We start from the raw sequence: 17,449 nt of genomic DNA on the forward strand, positions 1-17,449 counted from the left end.
CCGAGTTTTCATTTCCAAAATTTGTTAAAACTATTACAAGTCTATGTAAGGAAGTAACACAATCAGATCAAGTAGTAGAATAAATTGAAAACAAATTACTTTCAAAACTTCTTTTTTCAAACATAAATTGTCTCTACCTAAAAGTACAATCACTGCAGGCTAAATATAGCCAATGTAAATAGTTGACTTCCTTGGAGATTATGGAGATGGAATGTGCAAAACCAAACCATATGCTCAGGTCAACAACCCATCAACATCTGTCACAATTAGTCTTCCAAACTCGGATCCAAACCAAGGCGATATTTCAAAATATGAATGCACCTCATTAGCAGCAAATAAACTGGTCCTACACCACATTAATCAAAGTCTAGTCGATTAGAAGTTATGAACGTGGTGTTGAAGACCTGTATGTAACATTTATCTAAAAAGGCAACGTTTGTAGATCGCGTTTGTCAGCAAAAGAAACAATAATTTTGTTACTTTTGTCATAGAATTACAATGTTTGCAATTCGGTAGTACGTTTTCTTTATATTATCCTATTAAATCTGTTGCAAATGTCAGATTACTTTTAGTCCATTCAATAAAACTCTACGTATAGATCTTCAGGTAAATGAGCGAATTGAGTTTCCTCAAATCATCAACTCGGGTTTTCATTTCATTGTTGGCCTGTCCATCAAACCTCTTACTTCTTAGCGTACTCTTCTTATATTTGTTCAATTCCTCCTCTTGTAGCCATCCACCAAATCCTCGATACGCTTGCACTCCCAATGTCACACCATAGGAATTTTCTCTTCAATCTTCATTCCTGTCTTTTTAATTGCATCTATACTTTCTTCTGCTAGTTCCAGTCGCCAAGACTGTCGTCCAATTATTTCTAGTTATATTTCTAGTTATGTACAAATCAAAGTCTTCGAACATTTAATCAATCACATTGCTTTTGCAATATGTCTTGGCTAAAGAAACATATATTTTAAGTCTGTGACATTGCTACAGAGATTATCTTACTCCAATCTGCACTCATCCTGCATCAGCTTCAATTATGCCTAGCTGCTTCCTCATGTTAAATCAATGTTTGGAAAATATTTCAAAATATATTTAATAAACTTAAAATATTGTCTAGATTTGTATTCATCACCAATAGTTTGTGTTTTAAAACGACATATTCAGAAATGAGAGGTGAAAATCCAGAGTAACCTTTGACATTGGTTACTTGATTGGCGGCTGCAATGAGAGGCTATTCTGCTAGAGCCTATGTACAGCGAACGTCTAGAGATACAAGTTTCTCAAGACACATTACACTATTACATTACTCTGGTAATACTCTATTACATGGACCTGGAACTGACTGATTAGCCGTGCTCTAGGAGACTTGTTGCAGTAGCTGCGTTTCACAATGGTCAACATTAGCTTTGTTCCAGCTCTCCCACGTGTTTGACGGTGTTTATGTCAAAAATTACTATTTGGTGGTCTACACGACTTAAAGAGAGCCGTGTTGGTAGACATTCTATATTGGATTAAATTATATTATAGATTCCCAAGGACAAAATGAATGGTGTTATCCTCGAAATCAATATTGCGTACGAATGAATGTCGCAGAAACATCGGAAAGACATTAAAAATATACCGCAATAGAAATGGTAATGGGTTCAATTCTTATTAATAAAAATTGATGATTCTTATTAATTTTCTTATGGGTAAAATCGATTAATAATTAATTCGATCTGATAAGCGTCTAGTCCCAGCGAAGCATTCGAAGTGTAAATGTCAACAAGCCACCTTTAACAGTCGTCTGATCTTGTCGGCAAGAACGTTTCAACGAAATTATCAACTTATTTACCAGCTGTTGCTTCTCACCGTTAACGCATTTACCCTCTCCATGATAACGGCGGAAGTCAGCTGTAGGGCTCAGCGCCGATTTTCGTCCACTTTCCCTACCCAAATTCCACTCCAATTTGGTTTTTCTCCGGGCGCACATCTTACACAACTAATTCTATGGTTGGCGAGTTTCGCGTTTCTTTTGTAAAACACCATTAGAACAATTGGTAACATTTGATGGTAATATTCTGCAGCGTAAAATAATTTATTTACTGGTTATTTATATACTGATGCATGTCGAATATTTTTTTATTATTTATTTGCTGTATTCCAATCACACACTTTTCCGTCGTATATATAGAGTAAAAGAACGTGAAGAATATATGAAACCAACTACAACATAGTCTAGTCCCACAATAATACCCACCCATACATTGTTTTTTATTTAAAACTTTCAAAGGCCCGGTCGATTTAACTCATTCATATACCATGTAAATAGACAAAATCTGTGCGCAACAGCAAGAATCGGCCAAATCCGGGGCAAAAGGAAGCCTTGGAAGATAATTAGAAGGTGTTTGTTTGAACCGGCCCTGACATTGTCCAATAGTTCACGACTGCACGGGATACTGGCCTAATTGACCCAATTATTGGTACTCAGATAAGTCACGGATCGGCTATGAAATGTTTAATAACACTGCACATTTAACGAAAATTCGATTATAGTGGTACAAGTTTCATTTTTACCAATGCTAATCATTCCTTTTCGTAGAGTAATTTGGTAAAAAATAAACATTTTATATTTTTGTTTCGATAAACAAACAATCTTCGGGTTTAAGCTGTAGTTTGCACCGAAGATGGATTATTGCAACGCCTCCAAAACTTATACCACCATCTTCACTAGGGGTACATCTTCCGATGGCCAGAGAAATGTGTACATTTTCACGAAGGTTTCATGCAGACGAAACTGAAGCAATCCGATCTGTTTTGGACACTTCTGAAAGCGCTTTAGTACTCTGGTGATGTATATACGAGTATTTCAACATTTCCCGACAGTTTCGTGTTTTAATCCCATAATTCCCCAGGTCGTGCCAGAAGTGGTCGGTATTAATGGATGGTCCGATTGCTCTATATCCAGTCAGTATTGCGACCGCGTTGCACCATCAAGTCAGGTACAACTATCGATTATGTCTGGCGACTTAGGTACACCTTGTAAAATTATACCGCTAATTCAATTTGTTTGAACCGATGTGAATTAGTTCAATTTGCTTTGGATTTCGCAACGTCAATTCCATTGTGTTCTGGATAACGCGGCTCTAGTTATAAGTGGATAACGCAATGTAGAACGCGGTGTGTTCTCGGTGATTTTCATATTGTTTACGTCTATTTGTACGTTCTAAATCTATTCATGAGTTGGCAGACAAGTAGAGTATTGGAAATTATGTATTTATTAGCTGAGTGTTAACTTTTCTCGGCTGCTGAAAGTCGCAGGTTTGGTTCTGGGAAAAGATGAAAAGTTCAATAGTTTAACACACTAAGTGATTGTTAGGCTGTTGGTTATTTGTACTGATCCAGGAGTCATGAGTTTGAGTTAGCTCATTTAGACTTATATTATAATTAACCTTATAATTTTGGCTTGTTATTGTTTAATAACCTTTTAGCTAAACGGAGGAAAATCTACAAAGTAATCCAACTCATTCTTTGCACGTTCATTTGACAACACGCAACCACGCGTATATAACTGTCTCAAAAAATATCAAACGAAAGGTAAAAACTTTCTTTACTTCGTTTGGAATACAAAAGCATAACGCCAGTAGATGATGTAATTTTGATGTTCGAAAGCTGGGGCCGATTTTCAGAAAGGTAAAGAAGTAATTGTACTCCAGAGTACTGAAGTATCTTTTCCGGGGCTCAGGAGTATCGCATCCACAGTTCGGAAAAGCAAGTCTCTAAGCATGTAGTTCAGAGTTTTGAAGCGTAGCGTATAGTACAGTAGGCCTATAGAGCTCCAAGGCATAGAGTCTAGCTGTGTAGCATACAGTCAAGAAATCTGGAACGGTACTGAGTCGTTCTAGACAGTGTTAAGATAGAACCTAGAGCAGCGAGCAGCCAGCAAAACGCTCTCTACATTCTACGACCACGGTACCCGGGTAAATGTGAAGGTTGGAGGGCGTGGCTCTAAGTACACTACCTGCTCTAGTCTAGTACACGATAGTTACATCCAGTCCTGTACTGGTTTACAGCCTTCAAATCAACCTACTTGCATACCGTACTGCAACTGTCATGGTGACTGCAAGTTATAAACAGACCAGACTTGAAACAGAATGAAAATGGTTTATATATTATTGTCTAATTCCTGTATCAATTACAGATGGGACATAGAAAAATAGTATATTTCACTACTAGTCACGAAAGTGACCCATTTCGGACCACAAACTATATAGAAACCAAATCGTGCTACTACAATACATACTACTGGCTAGAATTCATGTTAAATATTGTGTTTAGAATAATCTTCAAGCCATTAAGTCGTGGATTTTATTATTCGCTGATATGCCGTTAAAACTATATTTTCACCTATTGTTTAGCCCTTAAAATACTATACAACCACATTCAGCAACATATTATTATCATAGCGAACTTTAATAAGTTTCCAAGTCAAATACAGTAGGCAACGGGCGTAGAATATTTTATAGCAGGGGCGTAATTTCTATAACAGATTCCATACACACACACAAAATTATAACAACATTTATCTTAAAGTATTGAACACTTAATAATACATATAATATATTTATTTATTATAGTACATAAATAACCACTCTTGGAAGATCGTGCATCATGGATCAGCTTTCAGTAGAAACTCTACACACTAAATCCCTGGATACTCTGATTCCCTGCATGACGAGAGTGACGCAACGAAGATGGACCGTAACGGAAGCGTTGCGTTACACTAATGGCCGCGTTTAGCGTGTTGAGTGATGACGTCACTGGCGCACGGTCAGCTAACCGTTTAGTTCTCGCTTCACATAGGCTACGATGGACCAATCGCGCAAAACTCGTCTGCCTCATCATGCAATACTGTATCACAACAATGCCGTAGGGTTCTGAAACTCTTGTGATTCGAACACGTCAACTTGGCTCGCCGCCAAGATGATCTTGGTCAAATCGTGCCTGGGCTTCAAAACCACCAATACCAATGGTTTCAGGTACGAAATGACGTCGTGAGCCATCTTAAGCTGGTGCTTCACCTAAATAAATATACGTTTCCAGGGAAGACCGGAGAACTGACATTTTATTGCATATTATTTCTCTCCATGAAAATCCATACAAAGTACTATTTTTTTAACATAGAGTTTTTTTAACCAAGCGCTGATTTGTAGTGGGTACAGCCTAAGAGGATTAACATCATAACATACAAATCCTCCTAGCTGTCGTGGTTCATCTAATTTGGATGAAACATTCTTGTACATATCACCTGACGATGTCTGAATAGGCAAAACATGAGTTTCACCACAACATTTTGAACTGTTGACGTAAGGTCTAATTAAACAGTTCAGGGGCTACACAATGAATTTACACCCTAGTTGGGAGGTAACACATCTGTTGGTTAAAGTTGTTTCATTTTTGTCCTAAAAGTCAATGGTGTTTTCCTTTGTGGCGCTGTTGTAGCGTTTTCCACACTATGGTCATTCCTAAACCTTGGGTCAATCTTAGGACAAAATCTCTTGACGAAAGTGTAAAATAAATACCCCCGCCGCAGCAAACCTGCAGTCTTAGCGAATTTCCATTTGCCTGATTGGATTTTACTAAAAAAATGTCTCCTTAAAAATATCACATTTATTCCCTATTTAAATAAAATTAGTTTAACAAGTACTTAGGTTTGCTGCAACAGGGAGGGTAAAAAAGTGTTTTTGTTGTAAAATGTTAATACTGTAGTTTTGTAAGAAATGAATGTATTTTCCAAATTTGATCAAAATATGTTCATAAACAAGCAAACTACAACAGTTGACTTATTCTCCATAAGAATAACATGGGAATTTTAAAATTACAATTTTTTTGAATTTTCTCCGTAACAATAAGGCGCATAATAACGCTTCAATATACTAAATTATTTTTTTTTCAAGCTCTACAAAATGGTTTAAAAAGAAATTGTGAAATTTTGTGTTTTTAGGGTCAAAAAGGGGAAAAACCTATTTTTACCCCATAAAACCCCCCAAAAACCCCCGTTCCCATAGTCCGATCATGCTGGTTCGCGAACTCATTCAAGTTTATCCCGCCTTACACCTTCAAACCAAATTTTGTCAAAATCGGACAAAAATTACTCAAGTTATCGTGCGGATGGACACACGTATATATATAGATATTTAAAAATTTGAACGAATGGTGATTTTGGCCTCTGGGGACATCAAAATGAAAAAGTAAATCGGTCCCGGGCTTAGGTCTTACCATGAGACCTACGGTAATAGCTACTTCCCTATAGGGAAATTCGCTAAAAAAGTAAAGTTTGTCTTAAAAAATAAATGTTGTAAAACCATGGTGTAAAAATAAACAATTAGAAACTGGACATCCACAATGCACTCCATTCACACCTCACACAACTACATGTAGGTGCGGCAAAATCACCTTCAACGCAAATTTCCTGAATCCTTCCAAAGGCGCGAACAGTACAAGCATTGTTGTAGTATAATAGACGCATTAGTGGATATTTACCATTGAACCATCCACACAATAGCTATTGGCTGTAGTCAATGTCCATGCATGGGATAGCCAACGGCGTTTAGCCTCCGCTATGAAAATTAGGCCGGGACCTTCCAAGTCGAAACAATGACACGCAATTTCTTTTGTACTCAACACAAAGAGTTTTAACTCGATCCTTTGAGTAGAGAGGTTTCCTGCGATAACGCATATTTTGATGAGCGATTATACAAGAATAAAGCTGAGGATTTCACTGAGTGAAACAGATTCTTATCATCTTCATTTGAATTATCATTTTCTTGGTTGCTTTCACAGACTGGGCAGTGGGCAGTTGTGGATTTTCAACGAGCAAATTGAAGATTAACATACAGGATTCAATGTATTGTTTTCTGCATAAATACTTTTCCTTTGCAATATCAAACCACTACAGTGCCATTTTATTATGAGAGGTAATTTATATGAAACCATCTAAATAGCTTCCATCCTAGCAACATCATAATTTTTTCCATAATATAAGAGAAATGCATATAAGATAACATTTTGTTGCAAACATAACTTTTTTACTTCACACCAACTGGCTTTTAAATAAAATAAGTATCCGCTAGAAAATATTTATCAATTTATACACATTTTGAATTTCCAAACCTACCAGGAAACGTGTTACAAGTCAGATTGGAATTGACTTTTTCAACAAACCCGTCTCGTAATATTAAATAACTGTGGACAATGTTTTGCTGTTTACATAACAGATTCTCGATTGTTCCAGTCCATCAATTTGCTACAGTCTCGCCTTATTCTGTTGGACTGGACCATGATGACAAGATTACCCTCATAAATCACCTTGTTCTCTCAGTCTCAGCTCGAAACAACCGTGGATTTAAATAGGTCAATTAGGTCCACAGGTCCATCGAACTCGGCCAACCTAGTTGCAAAATACCCGGACATTTATCGACCTAACCGCCAATAGGTAAAATTTCCTTTTGTGGAAAATCCGTGCACTTTAACCACGGATTAAACGATTAAAGGCGCTCCTTATCATATTAACTGTTTAGCTTATGTAAAACTTCAACGCTGGTAAAATTGCCTAAAATTATGAATAAGTGTACAAATACGATCGCACTGTACAAGCGGTCAGTTTTGGATGATTGCAGACCAGTTGAAACCTACACCGTAGTTGTGAAATGTGTGTGGTTTACATGTCATGTCGGACAAGACTGTCGACGCCATGTCAGGTCTTGACATGTAATAAAAGTTGCAATTACGTTACAACCCGTTTGCATAGATTCTTTTTCTGGTTGAATAAGTAAATAAAATTAATTAAATATTATTTTGTGTAAATAACGTGACTATATACCAATGAAATACCATAAAATTTTCAACAAAAATTATGTTTGCACTTTTATTTTATTCTAAATGGTTACCGAGTTATAGAACGCTAAAAATCTGGGTGAAAAGCTGGGTACCTACCTACTTTAGTTTGCATTGTTCGCACCCCGACAGTTTGAGAAAAATGCCATATTTTAGCGCCCTATTACTCGGTAAGCATAAGGAATAAAACAAACGTGTAAATAGCATTTTTATTGAAAATTTAATGGGCTTTCATTTGGTATATAGTCACTTTTAAATCCGACCAACGGTATTCGAGGTTTTAGCCAAAAAAGGGCACCATGTTTTTGTTTTTGCCACTAGAGCTCGCTTCATATTTATGGGGACTTTTGGTATAATCTTTCCTAGGTAGGCTACCTAGAAATAACTATGCAAAGTTTCAAAACTTTCGGATTTTTTGGAGGTTGGGTTTCTGGACTTCAATTTATTGTTAGTAACTAGATTTCATGAAATTATTGGATGTAGGTTGTTTCTTGCTATGCTTTGATGGTATTTTAATATATTTTGTTCGCGTTGATTTAAAGTAAGAGGATTGTTCCTATTGTAGGACTTTGAGATCGGGAATACAACAGAAACCTTCCTGAATATGGAAAAGAATGAATTCACAAATTTTACGCAATCAGATTGACAGATTCTAAATGCATAACAAAAAAACATTTCATTCCATGCAGATTAAAAAAAATATTTGTTGAAAGATATGTCATCAATGATTTTATTATAAACATTTCATAATAAATGATGAGAATCAAAAATGTGAAAACGTCTCACAGTCCTCTAGAATAATTTTAAAACTTATAAAATTAACTGTCAATTTATACAGTTTAATCATCTGACCACAATCTTGTTTTCTTTAACCGGTGCTATTAGTCTTAAATATGACTTTCTATAATTTATAGTGTTGAAAATAAATTTAGTGGGACATTTTTTTATCCTTCCATGAAAAAGCATATTGGGAAAAGTAGGCTAGCCATTGTTCACAATATCAATGCCAGGTCGCAACAATGAACTTGAACAAGGTTCACAATGGGCCATTGATGACGTGATCCCTTTACTGTAAAACCTACAATGTCAGTGTCAATGTCGGATCATTAATGAGCGATCATTATTCACGTGTCATTATTCAGTGATTGCTCTCGAGTGGAATGCTAGTGTTGCATTCACAGTGATGGTTGTGAATGCTGAATGCTCTGACTGAATGCAGATGGAGAGTAATTGACAGAGAAATTGAGGCATGTAGGCCTGCTATTACGAGTGTGAAAGTTTATTAAATGTGAGTGTAAGGTGTGTGACTCTTGGAGGTTTGAGAGATAAGATAATTACAGGTTGGAGGTTTGATGAGTAACTTTAGCAATTTTAGTTACTGCAATCGTGTTTTTTTGTCAACAGCATAAATCAGAGGGTTGGAATTTAAATTGTCAAATGAGTAGTAATACGTGTCATTAAATTTGTTACTACATTAGAGCAGTCACTTTTGGTGGAGGAAAATCCTGAATACAGACACAGTTTCATGGGCGCCCACAGGGGGGTTGCAAGGGGGTGCACTTGGATCCCCCTGGCTAAAAAAAGAATAAATTTAATAGGCCTACCCAAAATGTTTTGTAATCACTTTTATTATTCAAAAGTGGGTTTTAAGAAATTTATAAAAGTACGTTCATATTAGTCATTTCTAAAAAATGTTTTAAATTGATATTTAAATCAAATAAGAAGTTGATTCACAACTGTGATAAAATAACTGTTGCCAACAACTTTTATAAAATGGGAAAACTCGTTACGCGCTCACATTGACCGAAATGAAGCCGTAGTATCTTGAATTTATGTTGAAAGTGGGACCACAAGTTATGTGTCATCAAAGTCAAACTTTATTTACAGTTGATTAAACAATAAGTTTTTACAAAAAGAAAAAATGCATAATACAGAGATTTTTTGAAATAACATATTAACAATTTGTTTTAGTAGACAATTCAACTAAATTTCCCTTTTGTATCCGGCTTTTATTATTGTTCTTTTTAGCGAATTTCCCTATAGGGAAGTAGCTATTACCGTAGGTCTCATGGTAAGACTTAGGCCCGGGACCGATTTACTTTTTCATTTTAATGTCCCCAGAGGCCAAAAACACCATTCGTTCAAATTTTTATATATGTATATATATATATATATATATATAGGTATATATATATATATATAGATTTATATATATATATATGTGTCCGTGAACACGATAACTTGAGTAAATTTTATCCGATTTTGATGAAATTTGGTTTGAAGGTGTAAGGCGGGATAAACTTGAATGAGTTCGCGATCCAGCATGATCGGACCATGGGAACAGGGTTTTATGGGGGGTTTTATGGGGTAAAAATTGGTTTTTCTCACTTTTTACCCTCAAAACACAAAATTTCCCAATTTTTCTCTAAACCTTCTTAAAGAGCTTAAAAAAACAAACAATTCAGTATATCAAAGTGTTTTTGTACGGTTATTGGTTACGGAGAAAACTAAAAAAATGGGAAATTTAAAATTCCCATGTTATTCTTATGGAGAATATTGTAAAATGTTGTAGTTTGCTTGTTTATGGATATATTTTGATCAAACTTGGCAAATTTATTTATTTTATAGTAAGCTATCAATATTTTACTATAAACACACTACTTTATTAGTTTCCTTGTAGCAGCAAACCTAGGTACTCGTTAAACCTAATAATGTTATTTAAATAGATCAATTGAAAATCAATTCGGCCAAATGGAAATTCGCTTAGACGGCAGGTTTGCTGCGGCGGGGGTATTTATTCTCTTTGTATGAGAACTAGTGCAGCATTAAAGTGGTAAACAGTTTGATGGCTATCTCACAGAAAGGGAGCGGGAAGTGGGGAGTGTAAGTGATGTGAGTGGACTACTTCTCACTCACACTCTCAATTGTCTTAACTGTAGAGGTCAACTTGTCTGGCACCAATGTTTCAACCAATAAACTTTTCATTTTATCTTACATTATACTTGTAACTTCATCCTTCTATTGCAACAGGCTACAAATGTAAATTGTTATTTGTTTTGCAAACGTGCTACAAGCTACAAGGAATTTAAATAAATTATAATCCCCACTGACATTTATTGTCTCTAACCCAACTGATTAACAGAAAAATAAACAGCAAAACCACCAATGTTTAAAAATATGAAACAAACATATGTTTTGCGTACAACTGTCATGATGAACCACCTGCACGGGTGAAGTTTACGAATGTTGTGGTTACCAAGGTGAAAGTGCACAACACCTGACAGGACACTTGCATTGTTATGCTTTCTTGCTCACAGTTGAACCCGTCAGCGCGTGCTTCATCTAATATATGGGTGACCGCAGCGCACACATTAAACGTATAGTACTGTATAGAAAATTTTAAATGCTATAGTCACAAAAACCCTGCATGCTATTCAAATGTTCAAAAATTACTCTTAGAACTCTATGGGTTATTGAGTGATTTAATTATGCCTGATTCTATCCTGTTTTCCTTCACACTATGACCACAAAATCAAAATTTTTAAACAAAATTTAATTGAACACACATTGAACAAATCAAACTGTCTACAACACTTAACACTCTGGTCAATCAAAAGCCTGAGTGGAACAGATGTATACACTAGGCATCAAACCATCCACACTTCAATGTGAATAAAAATGTAAATATACATGGGCTGTCTATAACTTAAGCTCTCCATTGAACTCCCTGCCCAATTGAACTAGTTAAAATCTGAGATGAACGTTGTGTTCTTTACTTCATCACCTACTAATCCAGCTAGTTCCGATTAATTTTGCCATAGTAACCAAAAATATGTAAGAGAAAATAAATGTTGTCTCCTAGTATGAATTGTGTTATTTCATTAGATTACTGAGGTGGCGTCAACTGCTATGGAGGTTGAATGGAGTGTAGTGTAGAATGAGTCTTAAAAAAAGTGTGTAAGGATCGTAGGAGTTCTGAGGTAGTCGTTAACATTTGTACGATATATGTAATGATTTCCATGGAGTAGGCCAGTTGCAGTCGTTTATCAGTCATGTTTAAGACAGTGATCAAAGTTAGAGGAATTTAGCTGATTGCAGGGTGACTGCACAAGAGATTGCCAAACTAATAGGGCACATTAATATTTTTAGCGAGAGGAAGAAACATGTGTCTATGCACATAGTTGGCCAGCCTGTAGTGTGGGAGTCCTAGGGAAGACCTATGGACAACCCACTAAAAAAAACCCTCTACACTACGTACACTAGCCTAGGACACTTATCCAATTTGATCAGAACTAGGACAAAGTTGCCTACGCTCAAAAGCTCACTTAGAGTAGAGCTGTTCATTTCTTACACTACCTAGACTGCAATATGATATAGGTTGTTCTTTTTAGCTTAAAGGATGTTCCAAAAAAATGCGACCAGCAGTACCAGTTGGCCTTGCTCTCCATCATGCTCTCGCATCCCGATTCATCTGACAGCACCTCAAGATGTTGCGTAGCCTCCAGGTGGAGCATATCACAACATGGACAGTGGAAGAATGTGTTCCTCATCGTCGGGAATGCCCAAGCAGTAAATGCAGTAAATCAGGTGAACCAGGCTTGCCCATTCAAGTACAGGAACAACCGAAAATAGCATCCTGACACACAAGATGTCTCTGTTAGACTATCAAGGACCACGCTATAAACCCTAGTATTCTTCAACACGCTGATCAGCAAACAAATTTTCTTCAGTAAGCATCCATTGTGCACAAACATAACCCATCCTAAATGTTACAGATGACATCTCTCCCCCTGGTGTTGTGTCTGGTGACTATGTGGACTTCTAGAGCTGTGGTGCTACAACGACCTCCAGCCTCTAACCTACTGACCAGAGAACCCCCAGTGACCAGTAGTGACTTGCCTAAGCAGATTCCAGCACCTCCCGCACCACCACACCCACCATCCACCCCACACTACGACCAGCAGCTCGCAAGGTAATGTTTGTTGGTAGTGAACATTTGAATAATCTGGAGTTCAAACCAACAAGTTATGAAATAGAAAGAGGCTACTGTTCTGGCCTTTGAGTGAGGTTAAAAGCAAATTACAGAGATAAGGCGATTTAAGCATCTCTCCTGATTGCGTAGACGGTAAGAACAATATAAATTATCACATTTTCACACAATCTGCCACACTCAAGAAATATAATTTACAGAGAGTTTACTATAAAACTTTTACTGTAACGTAAAGTTCTACAAGGGTTCTCTGAAAAATAAGGTGTCCATCAAGTGTTGCAGCCAGGCAAGCAAGTCAAATCTAGGACTAGCGTCACGTTCCTCAATTCATTCACAACAGTTTTTGTTAGGTGCTATCTGTTTGGGGCAATTAGTCTGTGCACCACCAGTACAACAACAGCTAGCCTTGCACTGGTTCAGTATTACAAACAAAAACAAAAACTACAGGGATTCAAGAGTGTATTGATTTCTCTCATTGTAAAATAAGTGATTACTGTTGTTGTATATAATATCCGATGTTGAGCGTGAATTTTTGTTCACAACCTTTGCGATTTCTATGACCAGACTAATCCTATAGGGTAGGAAACCTGATTTAATCGTAGTCGGTAGTGGATGAAGTAATGAACACGTTTGATTCAGAATTTAACTAGCTTGTTGGGATGTTTTAAACCAGCACAGCAGCTCTACCGAGACCTTAATCCATGGATAACTCTTGTAATAGCAAGTTTCCAGACATGAACAACTGGACTATTTAGAAATTGTATTATGTCTATAACTGCGGCGAAACCTACAAATTCATGTACAATTCCACCCCAGTTGTACATTGTTTATTTTAAAGTGAGGCTCTCCCGCCAACAGACAGATGATCTCAGACCATACCTAACTAAGACTGACCTAACTAAGTTTAGATCCCAAAATCTACAGTGTTGTATTCTTAGATTTCTCGGTTATTGACCACATCGAACAGTCAACCTCACTAACAGCACTTGTCAACTGTCCAAGCGTAAGAGTTGTAAGCTTGAATCTCTGGTTGTAACACATTTTAGGCAGAGCAGCCATTTTTTTATTATTTTTATAGATTTTGTAGCGGGTCAAATTTGGTTGGGGGCTAAATACAGACCATAACCAGGTCAAACTATTAAAGAAGACATCAGAGTACCTGGTGTTGGCGGAGGGAAGTACCATATGAGCTTTCGCAGACAGGAAATTTGCGTCACAATTTAAGTTCAATTTTATTTTAGTCTTGCATCCAAAATATTGGACTTTGGGGCCACAGGGTTAAGATACATTAACAACTACTTGTAAATCCGGGCACAGCCTAATGCACAATTGTTTTGTTTTCAGGTTACTTTGGGTCACCAACACACCTTATCCAGCCGTGGTTTACCACCAGTGGAAATAACTGTACAATCGGTCTCTCATAGTGAATGTAACTTCACAACAATAATGGACAGTGAAACAGTTACAAAAACTATAACAATTAAGGAGTGTAATTAATTAAATCTCATTGTAAATAAGTAATTAGGCTACTGCTGTTGTATATAATATCTGATGATGAAAAACTAGTTATGCGATAAAACTTTTGAGAAAAATCTAATTTTTCACCATAAAACAAGTTTGAGATACACATGCTAAAATAAACTGGAAGGAATGAAAAAAAAAGATCTGTTAGGTAAACTTACTGTGAATGTCGTTAGGAGTTGTATTCTACGAATGCTTTTCATTTCTCAATTTATTTCACAATTTAAATCTACTTTTTTAACTACACTGTATTTTTATATGTTGAAGATTTGGAAGCATCTCTAATAATTATAACGAATTTGTTTGCTAGTAGATACCATAATGTAAGTATATGTTACCATTGTTGTATTTTTTAATAATTTGTTGATAATTTTAGGAAAATACATTAAGTTTAACTACATTAATGTAAAAAATGTATAAGTTACACAATATACACAATAACCATGCACCTCTTTCTAAATACAGGGATTTCAGTTTTATAATTCTGTTTTTTTTTTTGTAATATAAAAGGGGAGAATATATAAGAAATTGACTAAGTCCTCTTAAAATGGGTACTGTAAGAGGTTTTTAAATTATCCAATCAATGAACAACACAACTTTAATCTTTGTAATATTTAATTTGCAATAATCGAATAATCTGTTTACCAATTGACAAATGCTACATAATTCAAACTAGATAGTATTGAATTAGATTTTGAAAACAAAATATTAGTTTTAAATAAAAACATGTTGTTTCAAAGATCTTATCTGAGTTCTAAAGGATATCTTATTTTTAATAATAGGCTACCAATATTTATTCATTATAGCTTACTAAAATAATATTACTAAATGAAATTTTAGAGCACCATCACAGCTCAACATAATCGTTGTAATATAAACAAACCAACAAAAACAGCATTATCTTGTTGATGCAATGCATGGACAGACAACAAAGTAAACAAAGACAACATTTTGTGGCAAAGGTGTGGATTACATTTAACTTATTTAGTGGAAAAGAATATTTTGTAAGATTTTCTTATCGACAGAAACAGAGAAAATCAATCAAACTTGACGTTTCAATTACTTGGTTGACTGAATTTCTTGTGCCTGATGTTTTTTTTTTTTTTTTTTTTTTAAACAAAGGGATGAATGGAGATTTAAAATTTTACTGCAGAAATATTATAGAAAGATAATATTTATTGTTTTTTTTTTTTTTGTAATATTGTAATCATGCGGTTTTCTTTACCTCTCAGCACAATTACATCACAAGATACAAATTAGGAAATAATAGTTTCATTTAAAAAATAATTAGCGTAAAATATTTCTATACTGGTACTCTTTTTACATAATGTCTAGTTTTGCATTTGTAAATAATTTACATTTTATAATATGGATTACAAAAGATTTATAATTTCATAAAATACCAGCATATACCTTAACAATTTTTAAATAATTTAGAGTTAGGTTTGTGTATTAAAAAACAACATTTTTTGTGTTCAGTTGTTCAAACCCACCAAACATATCTCTCTATTGATTGCACATTTTAATTTAAAAATCAATAATATTTGTAATTATTTATTAGAACTACCTATGTGTATATATTTTACTTGTATGTCTGTATATATAAAAAAGTTGTATTCAACTTTGTTCTTAATCACAAGAAAAATAAATATTAATATATCTACATGTTTTATTTTGATACCCTATCAATCAAATAATATGTAGACTATTTAAATATTACAGAAAAAGTACTTACTTAAAGGCCTTAATGGTATATTGAGCACAATTGGTTTTTTTACACAAAAAGTATATTTGCATTGTATTACTCTGTGTTTAAGACGTTTATGTAATTCAAATTACAGTACTTTTAAAAGTATTTAAAAAAATATTACAAGATGACCCGTGGTCAAATTGTGCATTTTAATAGGGTGAACCCCTTAATAGAAATATAATAGAAATTCCCCCCACTGAATTGAAATTTTGAGGCAATACGATTCATGAATGCAATACTCTTTTACTTTTCAAAGATTAAATGCTTAAATTGCTTATTAGGCGAATAAAACAACTAACCTAAAATAAATTGATTTGGTTGCTTTCAGATCTTCAACATTAAGTGATTTACTGGGTTTTTTTGTAGAAAAGCTGCCTATTTAAAATCTTTTTCATGTTCATAAACTGTTGAGTCTTTTGTTTTCAATCTTTTGTTAAACATTTAAATGAAAGATCAGCTGTTCATATTTAAACTAATATTCAAACTGTTAGCCTATAAAGAAAGTTAGTCAGCTTCACTGATTCTTCAAAAGAAGCTCTAAAAGTCAAAAAGTCAGACAGTAGGAAGGCTAAGCCCTAAAAGAAATTACCCTTTTAGTTACCATTCATCCCTCTGCTGGATCATAAGCTTTACAATGACACCTTAATCATAAAATTCTGTTAAGTGGGACGGTAAAAAAAAGGATGTAATAGAGAAAACCCGTATTGTAAGTATATAGATCTCTCGAGCTGCGTGAGCGAAGCTCTTATAGGTAGAGTCATATGCATTTTGACATTGGCAAACACCTCCTAGACGGCTGAAGTAATCATTTTCAAATTTTGTATGGTGATTAAGACCATATCCAGTGAGTGCCGGTATCTATATGACTTTGAAAATATTCTCCCAGGAACCCACCCCACTGGGTCTCGAAGTTTCAATGTAACCCTTTAAGAAAAAGCCAAAAGATCAGCTGTTAAGTAGAATGCAGAACATCAGGAAACTGCTGATAAATTGTTGCAACTGTTAATCACGGTAAGAACATAATCGGTATTGATCATAAACATAAACAAATAACGCCACTGGCTCGATTCTTAAACAAATAACATTAACATATGTTTTGGGAATTTGTTTGACATTTCCATTTAAATAATAATACAATACAAACATGTTTATTTTCAGGCCAGTGAAGTAATTTGTTTATGTTTATAATCGTTACAGTTTCTGCTCTAATATTTGTGCTGTTAATAATCTTGTTATGTGTTATTTTAGTGTGTGATTTATTTTTTACACACACATACACGGACAGGACAAAGACATTTATGAAAATGAAT

The sequence above is a fragment of the Macrosteles quadrilineatus genome, unplaced genomic scaffold (assembly GCF_028750875.1).
Source record: "Macrosteles quadrilineatus isolate MER2022 unplaced genomic scaffold, UCM_ALF_1.0 Scaffold_6__1_contigs__length_79288215, whole genome shotgun sequence".
NCBI classification, from domain to species: domain Eukaryota; kingdom Metazoa; phylum Arthropoda; class Insecta; order Hemiptera; family Cicadellidae; genus Macrosteles; species Macrosteles quadrilineatus.